This window comes from Panthera tigris, chromosome C1 (assembly GCF_018350195.1).
Source record: "Panthera tigris isolate Pti1 chromosome C1, P.tigris_Pti1_mat1.1, whole genome shotgun sequence".
NCBI classification, from domain to species: Eukaryota; Metazoa; Chordata; class Mammalia; order Carnivora; family Felidae; genus Panthera; species Panthera tigris.
In genome coordinates this window covers 112,976,362-113,000,063 of record NC_056667.1, presented here as the reverse complement: position 1 = coordinate 113,000,063, position 23,702 = coordinate 112,976,362, and the positions used below count along the sequence as shown (strand labels likewise).

At 39.8% G+C, this 23,702-nt stretch overlaps 1 protein-coding gene across 1 annotated transcript in view; it reads left to right on the top strand.

Annotated features, from left to right (window-relative positions):
* CNTNAP5 (contactin associated protein family member 5) overlaps positions 1-23,702 on the top strand; it is a 799,405-nt gene that overhangs the window by 626,683 nt on the left and 149,020 nt on the right. The window lies entirely within an intron of this gene.

Sequence of the window (23,702 nt, the reverse complement as noted above, 5' to 3'; positions counted from 1 at the left end):
AGATCTCAGTACTCAGAAATGCCAGGCAGATCTCCAATTTATTTATCTGTAAGAATCTAATGAAGCGTGCTGAAAACAGACAAACCAAACAAAAGCAAAAGCAAAAATCACAGAAGACCTCAAAGTTAGTAGCTTATAAAATCAAATGGGCAAACTAAATTTGCCTTGCCCTTTCATGAATGCCACCACCTCCTTTAATACTTAAGGTCCATTTGAGTTACCGTCCATGTGTCAGGGATTTTAGAATTCAAATCTCTCAAAAATCAAGAGGAATCCTAAATGGTACTGGTTTCATTTGCTAGAGCTGCTATGACAAAATCCCACAATTTGGGTGGTTTAAAAACAGAAATATATTCTCTTATAGTTCTTAAGACTAAAAGCCCAAGATTAAAGTATAGGCAGGGTTGGCTTCTTATTTGGAGGCCTCCCTTTTTGGCCTGCAGATGGCCACCTTCTTGCTGTGTCCTCACATGGTCTTTCCACTGTGCACATGCGTTCACTTATGTCTTTTCAGAAGAGACTTTATAAGGGCATCAGTCATATTAGGTTAGAGTCTCACACTAACACCCTCATTTTAACTTAATCATATCCTTAAAAATCTTGAGGTGCTTGGAGTTGACCCTTCAAGTATGAACAGGTATGTGTATGGGTGGGGGACAATTCAGCCCATAACAAGTATAAAGAGTTAAAAATAATTACAGATGCCATCAATCAGTTACCAAGCTTTTCTGGGAGCCTCAAAGATCACCTCAGACCACCCGGATGGTAATCTATGGGATGTAGGTGAAGGGCCCAACTCCCCACTCCCCTCCCTTCTCCAGCTTGACTATACAAGGTGGATGATGGCTTCATTGTCTCTTCTATTCTCTAAAGCTGTTGGACCTAATTCAAAGCAGCATCACATATGACAGACTCTTGTCAGAGACTCTATTCTCAGAGTGTCTTCTATCAAACACTCACCCAGAGCCCAGCTCAGAAAAGTAGTACTGGGAGAGGAGTGGGTCTTGGGAAGGCCATGTAGTCGATCTGTTCCTTAATTTCACTCTTTAGGTGAAGCCAGTAATTTGAAGGTTAATTCTTAACTATAGTACATTGTCTTATCCACAATAGTCCCTTAGTTTTTTCCCTTTTCCCAAATGACCTCCAAGAAATTCCTCCAAGTGAAATTCAATATATGCGCTTTGTGGTAGGCATGCTATTGAGGGCATTTTTTCCAGTATATTTCTTTGTGTCCTCCTAAGAAGATCTTACATGAAAACTCACTTTCTAACTTCAATGTCCAAAAAAAAAAAAATCCTTTACCTCCATTGAGAATTGGTAACCTTTCTTTTTATGAGTAAGAAATATGTAACTGATGGTGTGTTTCTTGTCTCTTTTACTGACAAATAGAATGTTACCAAATACTTTATTTCTATAATTTCACTATTTGTTCTTATGAGGACAACCCTAATATATATTTCATCACGAATGTATTGGTCATATTCTTTTTGAAAGCCATCTGAAATCAAAGAATTGAATAGAGGCAGATAATATTGCTCTTTGTCTCAAAGAACTTAAAATATCCCTAGACTACAGAAGAAATTTACATACACACTGTTTAAAAAATAAAAGTTCTAAATGAGTGGTAGCCATCTACAGCTGGAATTGATCAAAGAAAGCTTCATGGAAGAGGTAATGTTTGTAGCAAAATTAGGCATGGGGTATTAAAAACTTTAAGATGATTCTAAGTCCGTTTAGAATCTTCTGACTGATCTCTTTGGAAATCTGCTAAGTCCACAAAAAGAGATTTGACTGTTTTTTATAATATAAATGAAACTAGATGATAATTCATAATCTAACTTAATCTAACATAATCTAAGCTATTTTCTATTATCTTCTGTCAAATTCCAAATGAAAGGCATTCTTAGACCACTAGATAGGCCTTCTCACCTCTTTGGTATACAAGAGGGAATGTTTCAGGTTCCTGGACATAGTCAGCAAGGCTCTCATGAAATCACAGTCCAGAAACTACCAGACGTGGCCTGTGAGGACATCACCTGCCCAGTCGCCTAGTGTCACTTCTGCCCCTGCTTTCTTGGTCGAAGCTCCCAAATCCACTCGGATTTAAAGGCAGGGGAGTGTCAGAGAATTTTCAGACCATCTTTGGAAACCACCACATGTACACCCATTTCTTATCTTAAAACCCTTGTCTTCAATTATTTTAATAAAACATGTACACCCATTTCATATCTCAAAACCCTTGTCTTCAAATATTTTTATAAAATACTTATATTGAACATCTAATTTAAGCTAGACAGTGGTTATTGTTCATAAGAAAACTATTTGAATCCTGTTGGATGTTCTGTGATTGTTTTCTGTTGGGGACATTAGTTTCTATCCTTGTTATATCTTCAACAAAAAATACTCTGCAACTTTCCTGATTAGGTAAAAAAAAAAAAGAGCATTAATTGCAGATGGAATGAGTCACAAGAAGTTTGACTATGTATATAAATGTAGGAGAAACCAAGTTCCTTTTTACATTTTTAGTATCTCTCAAGTTGAAATAAATCTTACAATCAGTGGCATATTTTAGTTAAACTGGTAGTATTTTTTCTTTCTTAGCAGTACATAAAATAATGCCACAACTTACCATCTATGGCAACTAACATTTGATGAAATATGATAGCTGTTATTCACAATTCCAGAATGACCAAAGACATTTAGCTCCTAGTAATACCCTCCATTTAGGGACAGTTTTTTATTTAACCAGAACAAGCCCTAGACCTTAGATCTTGCTTGAATTGTACTGTCCTAGAGACCTGTTAACCCTCAGAGGTATTTTTCCCCTTTATTAATGTGCTCATTTTTCTAATTTGATTCTAGACTTCTAAGAGCAGCCGACAATGCATTAGCTGTCTCTCTGAACTGAAAGGTCCCTTAATTGACTTGTTTCTATTGACTGAGACCCAAGAAGGCAGTCTCTGTTAATGGTGTATCCTGATGGAGACGAGGACTGGGTTTGCCAGCACTGGGGCTGAGTGCTAGATCTATAGTGTATCATGTTATATCCCCATCACTTAGTTTTTCCTTACGATAGCAACAAAATGACTTCTTGGAGAATGAAGCCCTGCATCATGTGATATGAAAAAATTCATAGCTGCCTGTGAGCAATGTTGGTACGAATTTCTTGATAATGATCCGGCCTCAAATCTTAGATCAACTATTCATTTTGGGGGAAATTTTATTGAAGTTATCATTAATGTTGTTGATACTACTATACCTTTCAAATAAGATAGTGTTTTGTGTGGTGCACTAGACAGCGTATGTGTGCACACAGATGTATGTCTACAAGTATGTTTGTAATCGTTTAAAGAACTATTGAGTGTGTAATATATACTGGGCATATGATAATGACTAATCATCCCTGCCCTGAGGCAGATTAATGCCGACCTCTGTGGCCTCATCTCTTGCTCTGTACCTTTTGTGATGTAGAAACATAGCAACTAGTACATTGTAACTCCTGAGTGAACTCTTGCCAATGTTCTCACTTTCTTATTTAGGAAATTACTTTGAATCAACATATATAGTTAATCAGTTTGTTCAACTGGTCATTTGATCTAATTTTTTCAAAGATAAAGTACTCTTTTAAATGACCTATTCCTGCTCAGAAACCAAAATTACCACTTTCATGTATTTTCTGATTGTAGAATATCTTTCAGAATAATTAAATGACCTTTGTGGTCTATCATGGAAGAGAAAATCCTTGAAGGCAGGAAACTCATAGCCTTGTTTTATTTTTTGTTACATACCCTGCAAATAACCATAAACAGGAGAGTGGTTAATAAATATTATTCAGATTTGGGGATGTGAACTAGGAGATACAGGCATGAAATCCTATTTTTATTACTATCATTATGCTGATGATCCTCTGGCCACTTCTCTCTGGTCTGCGTAATTGCAGAGCTCTTCATATTTTATTCATTAGAAGAGCTGCTCTGTGTCCATTCTTCTTACGTTGTTGCTGCCTTGCACTGTTTCCAGCACTTGCCTGGTGGGCGTGATCTGTGGGCTCCATCAACTTTCTGCCTGTGCCTTGTTCGGGCCTCTAATGAATATGAGACTTGTAGCCATCAGTTATGTTTCGAGTACAGAAATGAATGAAGAGGGGATTTTTGTTTGTTCATTAGCACTATGAAAAAGCAAACTCACTTTGTCTCCTTCATGCTCTCTTTCATGAATTTGCTCACCTATTATAATTTGAAGGGAAACTTGATTCATGTAGGTATTTACACAATGGGTCCCAGCTAGCTCTTTTTTTTTTTTTTTTTACCATAATCAGGTAATGTCTCGTAAACATCAGTGACAGAATATTACAAATAGACTTGTGATCAATTCTTCTTGTATTTGAGATTGTGTTTATGTATTTAAGATAGAAGACATTGAAAATTATTGTTGGTAGTTGGTCAAAAAGAAGGGATGGAAGAGAGAAGGAACGAAAGAAGGAAAAACAATTCTGGAGGGAGGTATATAATGGAGAGGCGAGAAGGCGGGAGGGAAGACGAAATGAGAGAAAGTAAAGGGGAGAAATGGAGGGTGAAAGGGAGAGAATGAAGGGGAAAGAGAATGAAAAAGAAAAGGAGAATCAGGAGGAAAGAAAAAATTAAACAGAGCACCTGGGCAAGAAAGGGCATGGGTGTGTGTATGGGTGTTTATTTCTAAAGGTTTGTAATTTACAGTTGAATCTGTAGTAGTTGATCAAAGGGACAGGAAATACTGAGTGCCTTACATAAACATCCTTACCCTCTGTTACAAGGTTTTCAACACACACACACACACACACACACACACACACAACCCACAAAAGATGCCACCAGCAAAAGGAATTTACAGTATGGCTGGAAAAACTCGTGCTGTAAACCACAGTGGGTTAGTTAGTGTCTTGATAAATGGTAACAGTCACTTAGAGGTCATCTATTAACATGAATGGTCACAACCACATTTTGATTAGCAATGTGACATTTACTCCTTTTCCACATCAGCACACAATTCCTGATGTACCGAATGCCTTATTTAGTCAAAGACTAGTAGATATTTGGGGAATACGTACGTGTGAATATCTGTGTGTATATTTTATATACATTCCTATAGGATCATGAGTAATAAATGTGTTTCAGGCTTTGTGAGGAAGTATTGGAAAATACTGATGGGACAGTCATGCCCACCAAACAACTTAGGAAAGAATGCACAGTTGGGAATCTAGGCTTTTTACATAGTTGTGTGTAAGTAATAGAAGAAATATCTATGAAGAAGGACAAGAAAAATACTCTGTATCTCCAAGAGCTAGGCCCATCGAAGGGTTGTGGGTGAGAAAATTATGGGTAAAAACAGCTAAGTGGATGGATGAATGGATGGGCTAATGAGTAGACAGATGGAGTAACAGAATGGATAGATGAACACCTTCATCATTTTCCATCAAAACAAATGAAAAGTGAGCCTGGGAGAGTCATTTGACCTGGAGCGGAAAGGTAGTAACTTTGTTTTGTTTTGTTTTGCTTTTTGAGCCAGAGTAGCCAAAAATTAAGAGAACTTGAACTGGTCCTTTCTAATCTTTCCAAGCTTGGAACAGAGTTTGATAAAGAAAAGGAACTGAAGTGGAATGGGCATGGGAGCTAGAGGAAGCTGGATCACTACGGGACATAATTCTCTGGTGAGCCTTCTAGGAATTCATGAGAAGATGAGCAGAGCAAATATATACTAACTGGATTTATATTAATCCAAAACAAAAGAGAAAAAAATTAGTTCATGTTTATTTCAGTGGCCTTATTCTCAGTTGCAAGTTAAACGTAATTCTTAATAGGTATTTTATTCATCCCCTCCTATCATTATATCTCTCTTTAGATGGAACTGTAAAACGTAATGCATGTGGAATTAAATCTAAAGCTAAGTGACTCATTAGTACCTAGCAGTCTGCAGTGTCATCAAACAAGAATTCTTGACAAATAACAGGAGGGTGGTATCTGAACCTTTTCGAATGAGTTTCAACCCATCTGACCGTGATTCCAAAATTTTAGTGTGTAAAATTTCAGTGCTGTCGCTTGGTGAGTGTGATAGAAATGGAGTCTTGGACTCTGCTCTCAGAGTGTTTGCGAAAAGACTGTGAGGCCTGGTTCTTAGGAGCACACCAAGTCATTCATTCGGATTAAAGTCAGACAGAAACTACACTTTGAGAAACAACCGATCAAAGATTTCTAGAAATTCTAGTCAGTGCCTATTTACATTATTAGCCTGTCGCTCCTTAGGTGGCTGTTGAGCAGTTATAAAAACTCAGGCAAATTGGCTTTCTCAGAAACAATGGTAATTATTAGAGCATTTATTTTTGCAGGTATTGTTTGTTTGATTGATTTTTAGATAAATCAAAGGTATACCAGTATAGCTGGGAAGACAATACAGTTTGGAATATCCCCAAGAGAGTTGGGGATACAAACTCAATAAAGTCCTCCAGTTTAACCAGTAAAATACTTACTTGATGTGTACTCTTATAATTTTGACTCAAGACCAATTGCTATGAAGATCTATAATACCCTTTCATTTCTAGCTATTATAGGACTAGGTTTTGTTTAATAAAGTAAAAGTAGAATTAGAATTTGGAGCCTTAAGGCTTAAATTCAAGTCTTCCTTACCTTGCGATCTTGGGAAATACCTTAATTTTTTATTACCTTCAATTTATTTGTGAAATGAGAATAAAAAATCTTCACAGAGTTGTTGGGATGTGGGCGTTGAATGACATATTATGTGAACCTTGTTTGGAAGGCTAATGGTATGGAAATCCAATTTTATTTCACTAGTTGGAAAACAGAAATAGCAGATGTCTTCACAAGAAGAATGACTTAAGAATTTTCCCCAAGAACTGTGCTTTCCACTAAACATTACCCTGCTTTTTTTCCTCTTGACTCTCCACATGTTACTTAAAATTCTACTTCAAATGTATTTCATTCTGAGTTGCATTAAAGATAATTTTTGGGGCGGCTGGGTGGCTCAGTCAGTTGAGCGTCCGACTTCAGCTCGGGTCATGATGTCACAGCTCGTGAGTTCCAGCCCCGTGTCGGGCTCTGTGCTGACAGCTCAGAGCCTGAAGCCTGCTTCTGCTTCTCTGTCTTCCTCTCTCTCTGCCCCTAACCCACTTGCATTCTGTCACTGTGTCTCTCAAAAATAAGTAAACATTAAAAAAAAAAAGATAATTTTCAACTCCCCCCCCACCCCCCCGCCCATCTACTATGCTGTGAGGTCCCTATTGGCAGGGCTCCTGTTTTGTGTTTTTGTGCTCCAACCAGACAAGTGGCTTGTCCACCGTAAGTGTTTTATGCCATTTTGTGAAATGCACAAATAAACTGGTGTGCTGACACCTTTGTATATGGTGACTTCATTCTATGCCACATTTATAGTTAGCACTTACTTCAAGGCTTGATAGGCTCTATTGCTAAAATTACAAAAATACTTAATGTCTTCAATGATGGCATAAAATGCCAAAGATGAATATACCTATATAAAGACTAAAGGCGTCACAACCATATGTATTTCTATAACAATATATTTTTGTAAAATCTATTTTTAATGGAATCTGTGGGAAATCCTTCTGTGCTAATGTTTCTTTTTCTTGGCATTTACTCATTTATTTATTCAGCAAATATGCATTTGGTTCTTGGCCCAAATCAGGCATATTCTACATTCTGAGGATACAGTCATGAACAAGAGTGAAAAGCCCTTGCTTTAATTCAGATGAGGGTTGACATATGGAGAACATGTTAAACAAACAAACAAACAAACAAAACAAACAGAAGTATGGTTTCAGGAAGTGGTAAGTACTTCTAAAAAAATAATGGAGTGATTTTGGAGCACTTTAGTGTCAGTGGGGAAGAGGCGAGATTTCATTTCAGGATCTAGTGATACAACACAAACAGCCACTGTGAAAACCCATGAGAAGACAGATCTGGGCAAGGGAGAGCAAACCAAAGACAGCATGTGTAAGGGCCCATGATAAGGTCGGTGAAGTTGGAATGGGCTGGAGCGTCTAACACAATGAGACTGAGAAGTCTGAGGGAACCAGATGTGTGTGCTCTTGGGGGCCATGGTAAGGAGTTCGGATTTTGTTCTCAGAATAGTGTAATACAGAAGGATTTTAACCAGACAGATAAGTCATCTAATATGGACTTTAAAAGCCCTTGTTTTTTGTTTTAAGAATAACTTTCAGGAGATAGAACAGTAGCGGAGTTAAGGATTTTACTTTTGAGTCTGTTGCAATCAGCTAGAAGAGCTCTCTGTGGCTTTGGCCAGAAGCTGTCATTTGCTAACTGAGTGACCTGGGGGAGGTAATTTATCCTTGGTCTAAAGCCTTTGTTTCCTCATTTGTAAAATGGGATAGAAGAATTTACCTCATAGGGTTATTGTGGAGATTGAATAAGATAGGATATAAAAAGTGTGTAAAACTGCCTGAAATATTTTAAATGCTCAATAAATGCTGGATGTTTTAAATTAAGATTACTTGGAGCGCCTGGGTGGCTCAGTTGGTTAAGCGTCCAACTTCGTCTCAGGTCATGATCTCACAGTTTGTGGGTTCAAGCCCTGTGTCGAGCTCTGTGCTGACAGCTCAGAGCCTGGAGCCTGCTTCAGAATCTGTGTCTCCCTATCTGTCTCTCTCTCCCCGTCCCCGACTCATGCTCTGTCTGTATCTCTATCAACAATAAACATTAAAAAATAAAAAAGTAGGGGGGTTCCGGAAGATGGCGGCGTAGGAGGACGCGGGGCTCACAGCGCGTCCTGCCGATCACTTAGATTCCACCTACACCTGCCTAAAGAACCCAGAAAACCGCCAGAGGATTAGCAGAAGGGAGTCTCCGGAGTCAAGCGCAGACTAGAGGCCCACGGAAGAGGGTAGGAAGGGCGGCGAGGCGGTGCGCGCTCCACGGACTGGCGGGAGGGAGCCGGGGCGGAGGGGCGGCTCGCCGGCCAAGCAGAGCCCCCCGAGTCTGGCTGGCAAAAGCGGAGGGGCCGGACAGACTGTGTTCCGCCAGCAAGCGCGACTTAGCGTCTGGGAGGTCATAAGTTAACAGCTCTGCGCGGAAAGCCGGAAGGCTGGAGGACAAAGGGAGGGAGAGCTGCTGAGCCCCCGGACGGCAGAGCTCAGCTTGGCGGGGAACAAAGGCGCCAGCGCCATCTCCCCCGCCCATCCCCCAGCCAAAATCCCAAAGGGAACCAGTTCCTGCCAGGGAACTTGCTCGCTCCGCGCAAACACCCAACTCTGTGCTTCTGCGGAGCCAAACCTCCGGCAGCGGATCTGACTCCCTCCCGCTGCCACAGGGCTCCTCCTGAAGTGGATCACCTAAGGAGAAGCGAGCTAAGCCTGCCCCTCCAGCCCCCGTGCACCTTGCCTACCCACCCCAGCTAATACGCCAGATCCCCAGCAACACAAGCCTGGCAGTGTGCAAGTAGCCCAGACGGGACACGCCACCCCACAGTGAATCCCGCCCCTAGGAGAGGGGAAGAGAAGGCACACACCAGTCTGACTGTGGCCCCAGCGGTGGGCTGGGGGCAGACATCGGGTCGGACTGCGGCCCCGCCCACTAACTCCAGTTATACACCACAGCACAGGGGAAGTGCACTGCAGGTCCTCACCACGCCAGGGACTCTCCAAAATGACCAAACGGAAGAATTCCCCTCAGAAGAATCTCCAGGAAATAACAACAGCTAATGAACTGATCAAAAAGGATTTAAATAATATAACAGAAAGTGAATTTAGAATAATAGTCATAAAATTAATCGCTGGGCTTGAAAACAGTATACAGGACAGCAGAGAATCTCTTGCCATAAAGATCGAGGGACTAAGGAACAGTCACGAGGAGTTGAAAAACGCTTTAAACGAAATGCAAAACAAAATGGAAACCACGATGGCTCGGCTTGAAGAGGCAGAGGAGAGAATAGGTGAACTAGAAGATAAAGTTATGGAGAAAGAGGAAGCTGAAAGAAAGAGAGATAAAAAAATCCAGGAGTATGAGGGGAAAATTAGAGAACTAAGTGATACACTAAAAAAAAATAATATACGCATAATTGGTATCCCAGAGGAGGAAGAGAGAGGGAAAGGTGCTGAAGGGGTACTTGAACAAATTATAGCTGAGAACTTCCCTGAACTGGGGAAGGAAAAAGGCATTGAAATCCAAGAGGCACAGAGAACTCCCTTCAGACGTAACTTGAATCGATCTTCTGCACGACATATCATAGTGAAACTGGCAAAATACAAGGATAAAGAGAAAATTCTGAAAGCAGCAAGGGATAAACGTGCCCTCACATATAAAGGGAGACCTATAAGACTCGTGACTGATCTCTCCTTTGAAACTTGGCAGGCCAGAAAGGCTTGGCACGATATCTACAGTGTGCTAAACAGAAAAAATATGCAGCCGAGAATCCTTTATCCAGCAAGTCTGTCATTTAGAATAGAAGGAGAGATAAAGGTCTTCCCAAACAAACAAAAACTGAAGGAATTTGTCACCACGAAACCAGCCCTACAAGAGATCCTAAGGGGGATCCTGTGAGACAAAGCACCAGAGACATCACTACAAGCATAAAACATACAGACATCACAATGACTCTAAACCCATATCTTTCTATAATAACACTGAATGTAAATGGATTAAATGCGCCAACTAAAAGACATAGGGTATCAGAATGGATAAAAAAACAAGACCCATCTATTTGCTGTCTACAAGAGACTCATTTTAGATCTGAGGACACCTTTAGATTGAGAGTGAGGGGATGGAGAACTATTTATCATGCTCCTGGAAGCCAAAAGAAAGCTGGAGTAGCCATACTTATATCAGACAAACTAGACTTTAAATTAAAGGCTGTAACAAGAGATGAAGAAGGGCATTATATAATAATCACAGGGTCTATCCACCAGGAAGAGCTAACTATTATAAATGTCTATGCGCCAAATACCCGAGCCCCCAGATATATAAAACAATTACTCATAAACATAAGCAACCTTATTGATAAGAATGTGGTCATTGCAGGGGACTTTAACACCCCACTTACAGAAATGGATAGATCATCTAGACACACAGTCAATAAAGAAACAAGGGCCCTGAAGGATACATTGGATCAGATGGACTTGACAGATATATTTAGAACTCTGCATCCCAAAGCAACAGAATATACTTTCTTCTCGAGTGCACATGGAACATTCTCCAAGATAGATCATATACTGGGTCACAAAACAGCCCTTCATAAGTTTACAAGAATTGAAATTATACCATGCATACTCTCAGACCACAATGCTATGAAGCTTGAAATCAACCACAGGAAAAAGTCTGGAAAACCTCCAAAAGCATGGAGGTTAAAGAACACCCTACTAACGAATGAGTGGGTCAACCAGGCAATTAGAGAAGAAATTAAAATATATATGGAAACAAACGAAAATGAAAATACAACAATCCAAACGCTTTGGGATGCAGCGAAGGCAGTCCTGAGAGGAAAATACATTGCAATTCAGGCCTATCTCAAGAAATAAGAAAAATCCCAAATACAAAATCTAACAGCACACCTAAAGGAAATAGAAGCAGAACAGCAAAGGCAGCCTAAACCCAGCAGAAGAAGAGAAATAATAAAGATCAGAGCAGAAATAAACAATATAGAATCTAAAAAAACTGTAGAGCAGATCAACGAAACCAAGAGTTGGTTTTTTGAAAAAATAAACAAAATTGACAAACCTCTAGCCAGGCTTCTCAAAAAGAAAAGGGAGATGACCCAAATAGATAAAATCATGAATGAAAATGGAATGATTACAACCAATCCCTCAGAGATACAAACAATTATCAGGGAATACTATGAAAAATTATATGCCAGCAAATTGGACAACCTGGAAGAAATGGACAAATTTCTAAACACCCACACTCTTCCAAAACTCAATCAGGAGGAAATAGAAAGCTTGAACAGACCCATAACCAGCGAAGAAATTGAATCGGTTATCAAAAATCTCCCAACAAATAAGAGTCCAGGACCAGATGGCTTCCCAGGGGAGTTCTACCAGACATTTAAAGCAGAGATAATACCTATCCTTCTCAAGCTATTCCAAGAAATAGAAAGGGAAGGAAAACTTCCAGACTCATTCTATGAAGCCAGTATTACTTTGATTCCTAAACCAGACAGAGACCCAGTAAAAAAAGAGAACTACAGGCCAATATCCCTGATGAATATGGATGCAAAAATTCTTAATAAGATACTAGCAAATCGAATTCAACAGCATATAAAAAGAATTATTCACCATGATCAAGTGGGATTCATTCCTGGGATGCAGGGCTGGTTCAACATTCGCAAATCGATCAACGTGATACATCACATTAACAAAAAAAAAGAGAAGAACCATATGATCCTGTCAATCGATGCAGAAAAGGCCTTTGACAAAATCCAGCACCCTTTCTTAATAAAAACCCTTGAGAAAGTCGGGATAGAAGGAACATACTTAAAGATCATAAAGGCCATTTATGAAAAGCCCACAGCTAACATCATCCTCAATGGGGAAAAACTGAGAGCTTTTTCCCTGAGATCAGGAACACGACAGGGATGCCCACTGTCACCACTGTTGTTTAATATAGTGCTGGAAGTTCTAGCATCAGCAATCAGACAACAAAAGGAAATCAAAGGCATCCAAATTGGCAAAGATGAAGTCAAGCTTTCGCTTTTTGCAGATGACATGATATTATACATGGAAAATCCGATAGACTCCACCAAAAGTCTGCTAGAACTGATACATGAATTCAGCAAAGTTGCAGGATACAAAATCAATGTGCAGAAATCAGTTGCATTCTTATACACTAACAATGAAGCAACAGAAAGACAAATGAAGAAACTGATCCCATTCACAATTGCACCAAGAAGCATAAAATACCTAGGAATAAATCTAACCAAAGATGTAAAAGATCTGTATGCTGAAAACTATAGAAAGCTTATGCAGGTAATTGAAGAAGATATAAAGAAATGGAAAGACATTCCCTGCTCATGGATTGGAAGAATAAATATTGTCAAAATGTCAATACTACCCAAAGCTATCTACACATTCAATGCAATCCCAATCAAAATTGCACCAGCATTCTTCTCGAAACTAGAACAAGCAATCCTAAAATTCATATGGAACCACAAAAGGCCCCGAATAGCCAAAGTAATTTTGAAGAAGACCAAAGCAGGAGGCATCACAATCCCAGACTTTAGCCTCTACTACAAAGCTGTCATCATCAAGACAGCATGGTATTGGCATAAAAACAGGCACATAGACCAATGGAATAGAATAGAAACCCCAGAACTAGACCCACAAACGTATGGCCAACTCATCTTTGACAAAGCAGGAAAGAACATCCAATGGAAAAAAGACAGTCTCTTTAACAAAGGGTGCTGGGAGAACTGGACAGCAACATGCAGAAGGCTGAAACTAGACCACTTTCTCACACCATTCACAAAAATAAACTCAAAATGGATAAAGGACCTGAATGTGAGACAGGAAACCTTCAAAACCTTAGAGGAGAAAGCAGGAAAAGACCTCTCTGACCTCAGCCGTAGCAATCTCTTACTCGGCACATCCCCAAAGGCAAGGGAATTAAAAGCAAAAGTGAATTACTGGGACCTTATGAAGATAAAAAGCTTCTGCACAGCAAAGGAAACAACCAACAAAACTAAAAGGCAGCCAACGGAATGGGAAAAGATATTTGCAAATGACACATCGGACAAAGGGCTAGTATCCAAAATCTATAAAGAGCTCATCAAACTCCACACCCGAAAAACAAATAACCCAGTGAAGAAATGGGCAGAAAACATGAATAGACACTTCTCTAAAGAAGACATCCGGATGGCCAACAGGCACATGAAAAGATGCTCAACGTCGCTCCTTATCAGGGAAATACAAATCAAAACCACACTCAGATACCACCTCACGCCAGTCAGAGTGGCCAAAATGAAGAAATCAGGAGACTATAGATGCTGGCGAGGATGTGGAGAAACGGGAACCCTCTTGCACTGTTGGTGGGAATGCAAATTGGTGCAGCCGCTCTGGAAAGCAGTGTGGAGGTTCCTCAGAAAATTAAAAACAGACCTACCCTATGACCCAGCAATAGCACTGCTAGGAATTTATCCAAGGGATACAGGAATACTGATGCATAGGGGCACCTGTACCCCAATGTTTATAGCGGCACTCTCAACAATAGCCAAATTATGGAAAGAGCCTAAATGTCCATCAACTGATGAATGGATAAAGAAATTGTGGTTTATATACACAATGGAATACTACGTGGCAATGAGAAAAAATGAAATATGGCCTTTTGTAGCAACATGGATGGAACTGGAGAGTGTGATGCTAAGTGAAATAAGCCATACAGAGAAAGACAGATACCATATGGTTTCACTCTTATGTGGATCCTGAGAAACATAACAGAAACCCATGGGGGAGGGGAAGGAAAGAAAAAAAAAAAAAAAAAGAGGTTAGAGTGGGAGAGAGCCAAAGCATAAGAGACTGTTAAAAACTGAGAACAAACTGAGGGTTGATGGGGGGTGGGAGGGAGGGCAGGGTGGGAGGGAGGGCAGGGTGGGTGATGGGTATTGAGGAGGGCACCTTTTGGGATGAGCACTGGGTGTTGTATGGAAACCAATTTGACAGTAAATTTCATATATTAAAAAAAATAAAAATAAAAATAAAAAATAAAAAAGTAAATGAAATTAGGATTACTAGTATTAAATAGGTACATTTGCTTTCGTCCCCAGGTTTTTGCAATTCTCTATTTTCTATGACTGTCTGTGGACATTAGGTGATTTACTTCTCTAACTCTGTTTCTCCTGCATTAATGTTTTTACCATATTCATCAGTATCGCTTAAGCTATGCTATGGTGATAAATATACCACACCCTAAGTCTCTGGGGCTTCACACAGTGATGGTTTGTTTCTTCTCACATTACAGTTTGATGTGGGCAGGGAAATCCTCCTCCGTCCTTCTCACCCAGAAGCTACTACTGGAAACTACTACTTTCAATTTTGTCCTATCAGAGAAATTGTGTGTTAAACCAAAGATCTTATATTCGTGCTACAGTGGTTATTTTCTTATTGGTTCCCACACACGTATCCTAACTGGTCATTTTCTCCTGCAAGGCACATATCTCCACACGTTTTTTTGTACATTGAAAAGTATAAAGTTCCATGACTATTTGTGAAGGTGAATGTTCAAAACCTGAGCCATGGAATGGTGGGCCTTAGGGACCCAGAGCTGTGAGCCCAGCTTTGCCCCCAGTTACCATATGACTTGGAACAAGTCATTAAACCTTGTGAGGACGCTTCATTGTAGCCCTAAAGATAAAATACACTACTTATTGCAAAGTATTATTATATTCTTTCACAAATCTTAAACAATATAAATATAACTTAAGTTAATCATTTTGTCTATCTGTTTGCCAAACCGGGAAGCATCCGTGTGCTCAATTCTAGAGAGATTTGTCTAGTCCTGCTTTAAATAACCCCATCAAAGTGACTTTTATCATTTGTTTTGAGAGGACTGTATCATTAATCTTTCCTGCCCACCCCCTCCCCCAGCCTTTTGTGCTCACTTCAATTTAAATAGGCAGGGAGAAGAGAGCATTGAGCAACATTATAAAAATGTTAATTCCTAATGTCACCGAGTAGCTCTTAATCACACTATTAGACATATGTTCTGATTTAATGATCCTGACCAGCAAGCAGTAAGACCAAGTTTGACTTTGATGAATGTCTACCATTATTTTCTGATATGGATGAGGTTGTTTTTCTTTCTAACTAAATGTTTCCTCAGAAATGATATTTTACTTAGAAAGAGCACATAAAATGCTTTCCTTGGTGGCCAGAATCATCTTTCCTAAATTGGTGTTGGTGTTTCGATGATTCGTATTGTGATCATAGAATGAAACATTTTGATGCAATCACTTGTAATTAATTATTTGCCCTTTCAGGGTAGGTGATGTCTTTTCTCCCTCTCTTATTTGTTGAGCCCACAATGTTCAACCACAGTCAATGAAATAAGATATCTTTGGTATGTGCAGAAACCTTATTTCAAACCGTTGCTTTCTGAGGATGCTGTAGTGAATTTTGAGTCCCCTTTTCTTTGTGTCCCGTAACTACGCAGACTCTTCTCCAGTGACACCACCCCTTTCAACACCAAGCCTCTACTCAAATGGCACGATTTTCGTGAAATGAAACCATTTCCATGAAACCTTTCTCAGGACTCCTGGACAAGGTTTATAGTTTCTTATTCTGGACCTGCCTAGGAATTTATTAACTGCCCTATTTTGGTCCTAATCTCATTGTAACTTTCATTTCTCGCAGCTGTGTACATGTCCTTCTTCCCCTAAATGTTATGAGCTCCTTTGAGGCAATGACAATCTATTAAAATTTATATCACTGGGACACATACCATGCCCTTCAAATCTTCGTACAGCATAGAATTAAGAAATAATTAAATGGAATTATATATGTGCATATATGTGTGTGTGTGTGTGTGTGTGTGTGTGTGTGTGTGTGTAAGTTTAAAATCTTGTATTGCCCTATGAGTGAAAGCTGGGACAGATGACAGTCTAGTGACTGGACATTGGAATAAATTCTCCAAAGTTCTTTGCACAATTTCTAACCAGATGCCTGGGTGGGAGACATTGAACCTAGAAGAGGTGAACTGGGACTATCACATTGGGGAAAACTTACCTAAATTGTAGGAAGACCCAAGCACCATATGTGAAGAGGGCAAAAGTAAGCATGAGAGTCAGGGTTCCATTGACAGTAATTGACATTGAGTTGGGACAGACTGGGCTTGAGTAAGGAATATGGGAGGGGAAGAAGGGCAACTGCAAAAGGGGATGAGGAGTGACTTCCTGAGCAACCGCTCAAGTGCCTCCTACAGCTACTTACATATATGGGCCAGAAGATAGATAATTAGTTGGGCCAAAATAGAATTGATGTTTCTCTTTATTTTCCTTAACCACCTATATTTCCCTTTATGTGTTTCCAACCAAATTGCAAATCCTTTGAAAATAGAGCCTTCGATCATTCTATTTACTTCCTTATAATCCCTACAGAATTTTTTGACATGGTTGATATCTAATTTGTATTATCAGTTATTGTCACAATAGTGTTATCTAGCCAGTTGCCAAAACTCAGTGGCGTACAGAATTCAGTACTTATTCTCAGCTCACGCATCTGTGCATCAGGTGGGATAAATGTACTCCGTGTGCCACATTTTGAGGCCCACACTGGAGAGGTGGTGGCAGTCTGCAGCATGTTCTCGTGGTCCTGTCAGAGAAGATCCCCAGGGGAAAGTGGAAACATTTGCATGACTCTTTTAAGGTCTAGACTCTGAACGGACACACTGCCATTTCTGCTCGTATTCAGTGGGCCAAAGTGACTAAAAAGACCCAAGTCTAACATCATCCCTGGATAGGGATGTTGACAACTCCCATGAACCCACTATACCATATATGTACTGATCGGTGTGGACATTGTTGAAACCGTAAAAGAAGAGGCAGCTAAGTCTTTCTGTTGGCACAGTGAGGTTACCAGAATTTAAGGCCATGAGCATCCTACCTGTAAACTGAGAAATAAAATAAAGAAAAGCAATAAAAACAATGACAATGGCTCAACATGGTATCACTGTCTGTATATATTTACAGAACTTTCCACCTCCTTTCTGGTTAGTTTGGCATTATGTTTAGACTGTTCGTAGTAGTGGGAAGAGCCAAATTCTCTTGGCTGTAGCTCCAGTTACCACTGAGAAGCTCATTATTTTCCCAGATGTCAAGACTTTGGTTTTAAACAATTGCAGGCTTAAAGACGACTCTCCAGTTTAAATTCCGTTCAGCAGCTCGTAGTGATTAAGTCATAGAAGTGTGCAATGAACCTGCATCATGATTTCTTTTAAATTTCCTACATTAAGAAAATCATAAATTAAACTAAGCAGGTACAGGTTGGGTTTCTGCTTAGGAATCCTATCAAACTCCTTTTGATTTTTATTTCTCCTTGAACTCTGTCTCTGTGTATATCATATAAAGTTCATGTTGGAAGAAAACTTAGCAGCAGAATGATGTGCTTATGCACTTATTAGCAAAGCTTAATACTTTTCTGATGCTGTTCATAAAGTAGGTAATACGGGCTCAAATTTCTGAGTTTAAAAGTGAGGATAACAATATTGCTCCTTGTCTACCTCCTCATATCTCTCTGTCTCTCACTTGCTCTCTGTCTCTGTCTTTATCACACACACACACACACACACACACACACACACACACACATTCACTGCCTCCCTAAACTCAAATTCTTGTTATAAGTTATTCTACGATATGAGGTTTGTGTCCATATTTCTTTGACCCAATTGTGAGAAGTATTTTCCAAGTTTATTTTGAATTGTCTTCTTGAGGATAATTAGAATAATAAGAACTTAGTGTTTTACAATGTAAATGCAAGTCAGAATACACCTAGAAATTTCTACATGAGCCCAAGAATGGAGAAAGGCTGCCAGGTCTTGGACTTCACCCCTGGCCTGATTAAGAAAGAGTCTTGCTGTACTGAAATAACGGAAGGGGAGCTTGACAGTTAAGGGTTATTATGGGCAAGCCTAAGACTACATACCCCGAGTGGTCTGCTGTGCCAATGGGGTTACATGGTGGTTTTATACAATTACCTATTTTAACTTGTTTGTCAAATACCCTAGCTGCATTGAAACGGAGAACATTTGAGTTCCCAGGAAATGGACATAAAAACAAAACAAAACAAATAAACAAACTATGAGTAAAAACCCAGAAAGATATAGAGCATTTGAAAGGAGGGTATTATGCTAAGTGAAACAAACCAGGCAGAAAAATACAGATTCCATATGTTTTCACTCATATGTGGATCTTGAGAAACTTAACAGAAGACCATGAGGGAAGGAAAGGGGGGAAAAATTACAGAGAGGGAGGGAGGCAAACCATAAGAGACTCTTAAGGACTGATAACAAAATAAGGGTAGATGGGGGGTGGGGGAGAGGGGAAAGTGGCTGATGGGCAGGGAGGAGGGCACCTGTTGGGATGAGCACTGGGTGTTGTATGGAAACCAATCTGACAATAAATTATATTTAAAAAAAAATGAAAGGAAGTCTAGCTTCAGGGCATAAACTGTGCTTTCAGTTTGTGTGCTGTCTCTAGCAAAACCAAATGCACTCGTGATGATGTTCTTGAAATTCCTGGCAGGGAAGTCCTTAAAAGGCTCCAGCAAGCAATGCTAGTATTAAATTCTTGTGGTATTATTAGTGCGTATAAATGTGTAAAAGTTAGATATATTTACTTATTGTGTTGTCTTTATTTTAGGTTATGTAAGAGATTATCCAATCACCTGTAATTTTCTTAGTTATCTCTCACTTAAATCCACCCATATGGGTTTTGCTGTAAGGTCCTAAGTTTTTTAACCATACATTATTTCCCCACATGTCAGAGCACAGTGGCATAACATAGGGATTATAATAACTTGTAGACTCTTGGACAAGAATGCTCGGGTTCAAGTCCTCATTCTGAACTTTCTGGTTGTATGGCCTCAAGACAGTCATTCAAACCTTCTTTGCCTCCGTCCCTTTGCCTGTACAGTGAAGGATAATAATACGTACCTCCTAGGATAACAGTCATGATTAAATGGGTTAATACATGTACAGCATGTTAAAAAACTGCCTGTAACCGAGTATATGCTCAGTAATGTTTCTTATTGTCATTTTTATAAGCCCCATGATAAATGACTCATCTTGGGTTTGGTGATAGTCTGCTTGATATTAACAAAGGGCAAGGGATCACCTTCTGTGTTCACTTACTGCCATACACTAAGGTCATTCACTCTATACCATAAACTTTCTCAGGAGGGTTTCTGATCATATATATATATATATATATATATATATATGAATTTTCCCAGACCTTGTTATATACACGAGGTTACATAACAATAATAAGAGGTTACATAACGATAATAATCCCAAATGCACAGAAGTAATGCAAATAAATTAAATTCTGTAGTGATTTTTGTTCTGTATGCTGCACACTAAGGACCTCACCACCTCTCCCAGCCTCAGTGCTTACTGCTGAGTTTCTAAGAGAGGGAGACACAGAATCTGAAGCAGGTTCCAGGCTCTGAGACGTCAGCATAGAGTCCAGTGTGAGGCTTGAACTCACGAACTATGAGATCATGACCTGAGTCGAAGTTGTATGCTTAACCGACTGAGCCACCCAGGTGCCCCCAGTTTAGAGTTCTGATCCATTAAGTAATACTAAGTGTGTATTTAGCTCCAGAGGAGCCATTTAGCTTATTTATACCTGTCCAATATCTTTGGAGTGACATTTCTGTGTTAGGGAAAATTCACACCGTGAGTCCTGCCTCTGTAAGGAGTCAGAATTTGCATCCCCAGTCTCCTAGCTGGGTTGCAGGGATGTCCTTGTGCTTCCCAGATCAGGCCCCTGTGTGCAGCTCTGACTGGGAAGCAGGCTCTACATGGAGCTTCTGTTCTGCTGGTTGGGGTTGAGGACCACAGAAACATCTCTCTTTGGAGGGATGGGGCCTGTTAACCTGAGATGCTTAGGGAGGAGTGGTCCTGGCACTGGCAGTGTAACATACTCAGATGCATAGGTCTCCAACTTTTAACTTTCGGGGACAGTGAGCCAGGCAGAGCTCCCTGAGCAGGCCAGTGTGCAAGGTGGTGAGCCCATTAGCCAAAAGCCCATTACTTCCTTGGTCACGGTTCTGTGGCAGTCTGGTATCTTCTTAATAAATACTCCTTGTTGGGGTGCCTGGGTGGCTCCGTCACTGGAGCGTCTGACTCTTGGTTTTGGCTCAGGTCATGATCTCAGAGTTCGTGAGTTCAAGCCCTGCATCTGGGTCCACGCAGCTGGTGTGGAGCCTGCTTGGGATCATCCTGCTTGGGATCCTCTCTCTCCCTCCCTCTCTCTCAATTTCTCTCTCTCTCTCTCAATCTCTCTCTCTCTCTAAGATAAATAAATAAACTTAAAAAAAATTGGACTTGGAACTATCAGAGTGAATTCTTAGTTTGTAGGCAAGAACCTGATTAATAAATGTTCTATTTTGCCTCTTTCCTGATATTTTTTTCTTGTTAAATGTTCCAATTAGAGTTTCCGCAAAATTTGGAAAATCATAGTTTGAAAACCTGGCGATAGATTTTAGGAAATCCCCTTATTTTACATTGATCCCACACTCCCTGATCCTTTACATTGAATGTTTGCATTGTTTGCTGGGTTCTTCTCTGGATGACCAGCCACATGTCACTTGCTCCTTCCTTGAAGTTTTGCTCAGAGAGTATTTTTTTTTATCAAGTTCTATCCTGACCACTCTCAAACTTCAGCCCACACTTTTTTTGCAGCCCACTTTTTCTAGCCTATTGTATTGTTTCCATACCTCTTGTTCCTTTCTAAATATTAAATGTATTATTATTATTATTATTATTATTATTTGTTTACTGTAATTACAATGTAAGATTGGGGGAGGGGGGCTTGTTTTCTTTGGTTGGTCGGTTTGGTTCCTCTTGAAGTGATTTATCCCAAGTGCCTAGAATAGTTCCTGGGATATCATAGATCTTCAGTAAATATTTGTTGGATGAATGTTGAGATATATCTACATATTTATAATTGTGCTTTGTTCTTTCACTTTTTAAAACACCTGGGCAGGTGAAAATAAATCGGACTTCCCCAGTGGTCAAAATGTGCAGCTAGGGTGTAGACTACCCTTCCTGACCACATCATTAGTGTCATGAATCAAGGCAAGTCCCACCTTTTTGATCCTGTTTCCTTGTTGCTTATGCTCCATTTAGTACTCCTCAGGAAAACAAACACAAAAGTGGAATATCCAGGAGGAAAACTGAGCAATGATGGTTCTGCTTTCAGATTTCTGCGTATGAGTGTGTGAGTGTGTGTGTGTTTCTCCTCTCTGTCGCATCCTTTCTTCTTGCTCATTTACAGTCATTCAGTTAAAACAATTTAAAACCTTAATACTAATTTCCAGGCATGAAGAGGGGACCCTAAGCCTCAGTTCTACAAGACGCTGATGGATTTACAACACAGCAAAGCCTTGAGCTGCTGTGGAACTTCCAGGGGCTTAAGATAACAAGTGAGCATTGGTGAAACTCCTAGGAAGCAACATAGACACCAGAAGCTATGCACAGATTGGTTGTCCAGAACTCCTACCATTAGTAATGATGCTATTAATATGATTACAACTTGGGGCGCCTGGGTGGCTCAATTGGTTGAGCGTCCGACGTGGGCACAGGTCATGATCTCGCGGTCTATGAGTTTGAGACCCGCATCGGGCTCTGTGCTGACAGCTCAGAGCCTGGAGCCTGCTTCGGATTCTGTGTCTCCATCTCTCTCTGCCCCTCCCCCACTCATGCTCATGCTCTCTCTCGCTCTCTCTCGCTCTCTCTCGCTCTCTCTCGCTCTCTGTCAAAAATAAACATTTATATACATATATACATATATGTATACATATGTATACATATACATATACATATACATATATATATATATATATATATATGATTACAACTTTTGTTTAGCTCACAAACAAAAATGATCCATGATGACATTGAACATTACTATGGGATCTGGATTCTAGATTATGGAGGAGAGGACTGAGCAGTGTCAGAAGGAGCTAGAGATGAAGAGATTTCTTCCCATTTCTTGGACCCAAAGCCACCACTGGTAAACATATCACATACACAATATTTTACCCTCGTGTTGCCGGAACTCACCCACTGGAAAAATCTCTCTAGGCCACTTGAACATGGCTTATCTAAGCTAGGACTTAGAAGCAAAGCAATTCATTTGAACTAGTGTTTAATGATTTGCAGCTGTTTGAAAGTAGGGAAAATGGATTTATACCCTTGAGAATTAGTCTTTAAAAAGAAGGTACTCGCTAACAAACATCTCTAACTGGAATTCTAGCTTAAAAGATAATAAGGGGGCTTGGGACATTATAGGCAGAGTCAGGAGTGGTATTTTGGCATGAGTTTGGTCCTTCAGGCTGACCTCCCTCTAACTCGGTAATGCTAAGACTCTTCTGCTCTTCACAGCATCTTCCTTATGTTTTTCCAATGACCTACTGATTCTTGGAAGTTCCAGATTGTCACTTCTCTCCCTGCTTGCCTCAGTGACTTTCATAAGGGTATTAGCACTGAGAGCAATTCTTGGAAAGTTGTTGCTATCTGTGCATACACGAATGGTGTGTAAATTATGTGTTTGTAAATCAGAAGTTGCATGTGCAATTGAATCTTGACTTGGCGAAATTCCCACCTAGTAACATTATCAGACAAGTATTATTCTACTTTAAAATGGTACGCCATTAAAAAATGGCCCCTCGTAAGCATTTCTTTCATTTTTTAAATAATCACATATTAACTGCTTGTTGTATGATAAACAGAAACAAAACAGCAATTTCCAAAGGAACCTGGATGTAACTCCATGAAGACAAAAATGCATAATCCATGTCTGCCTACAACCCATCACTTGGATTCTTATGATAATTATCATTTTTTGAGTAATAATTTTAATCTTCTGACATATTCCCAGTTATAAAGGAAAATTCCAACAGATTTTACTGAACTTAAAAAAAAATAAATTGCCAAAAACAAGACTCCAAAATAGTTTTCTGTTTATTATAT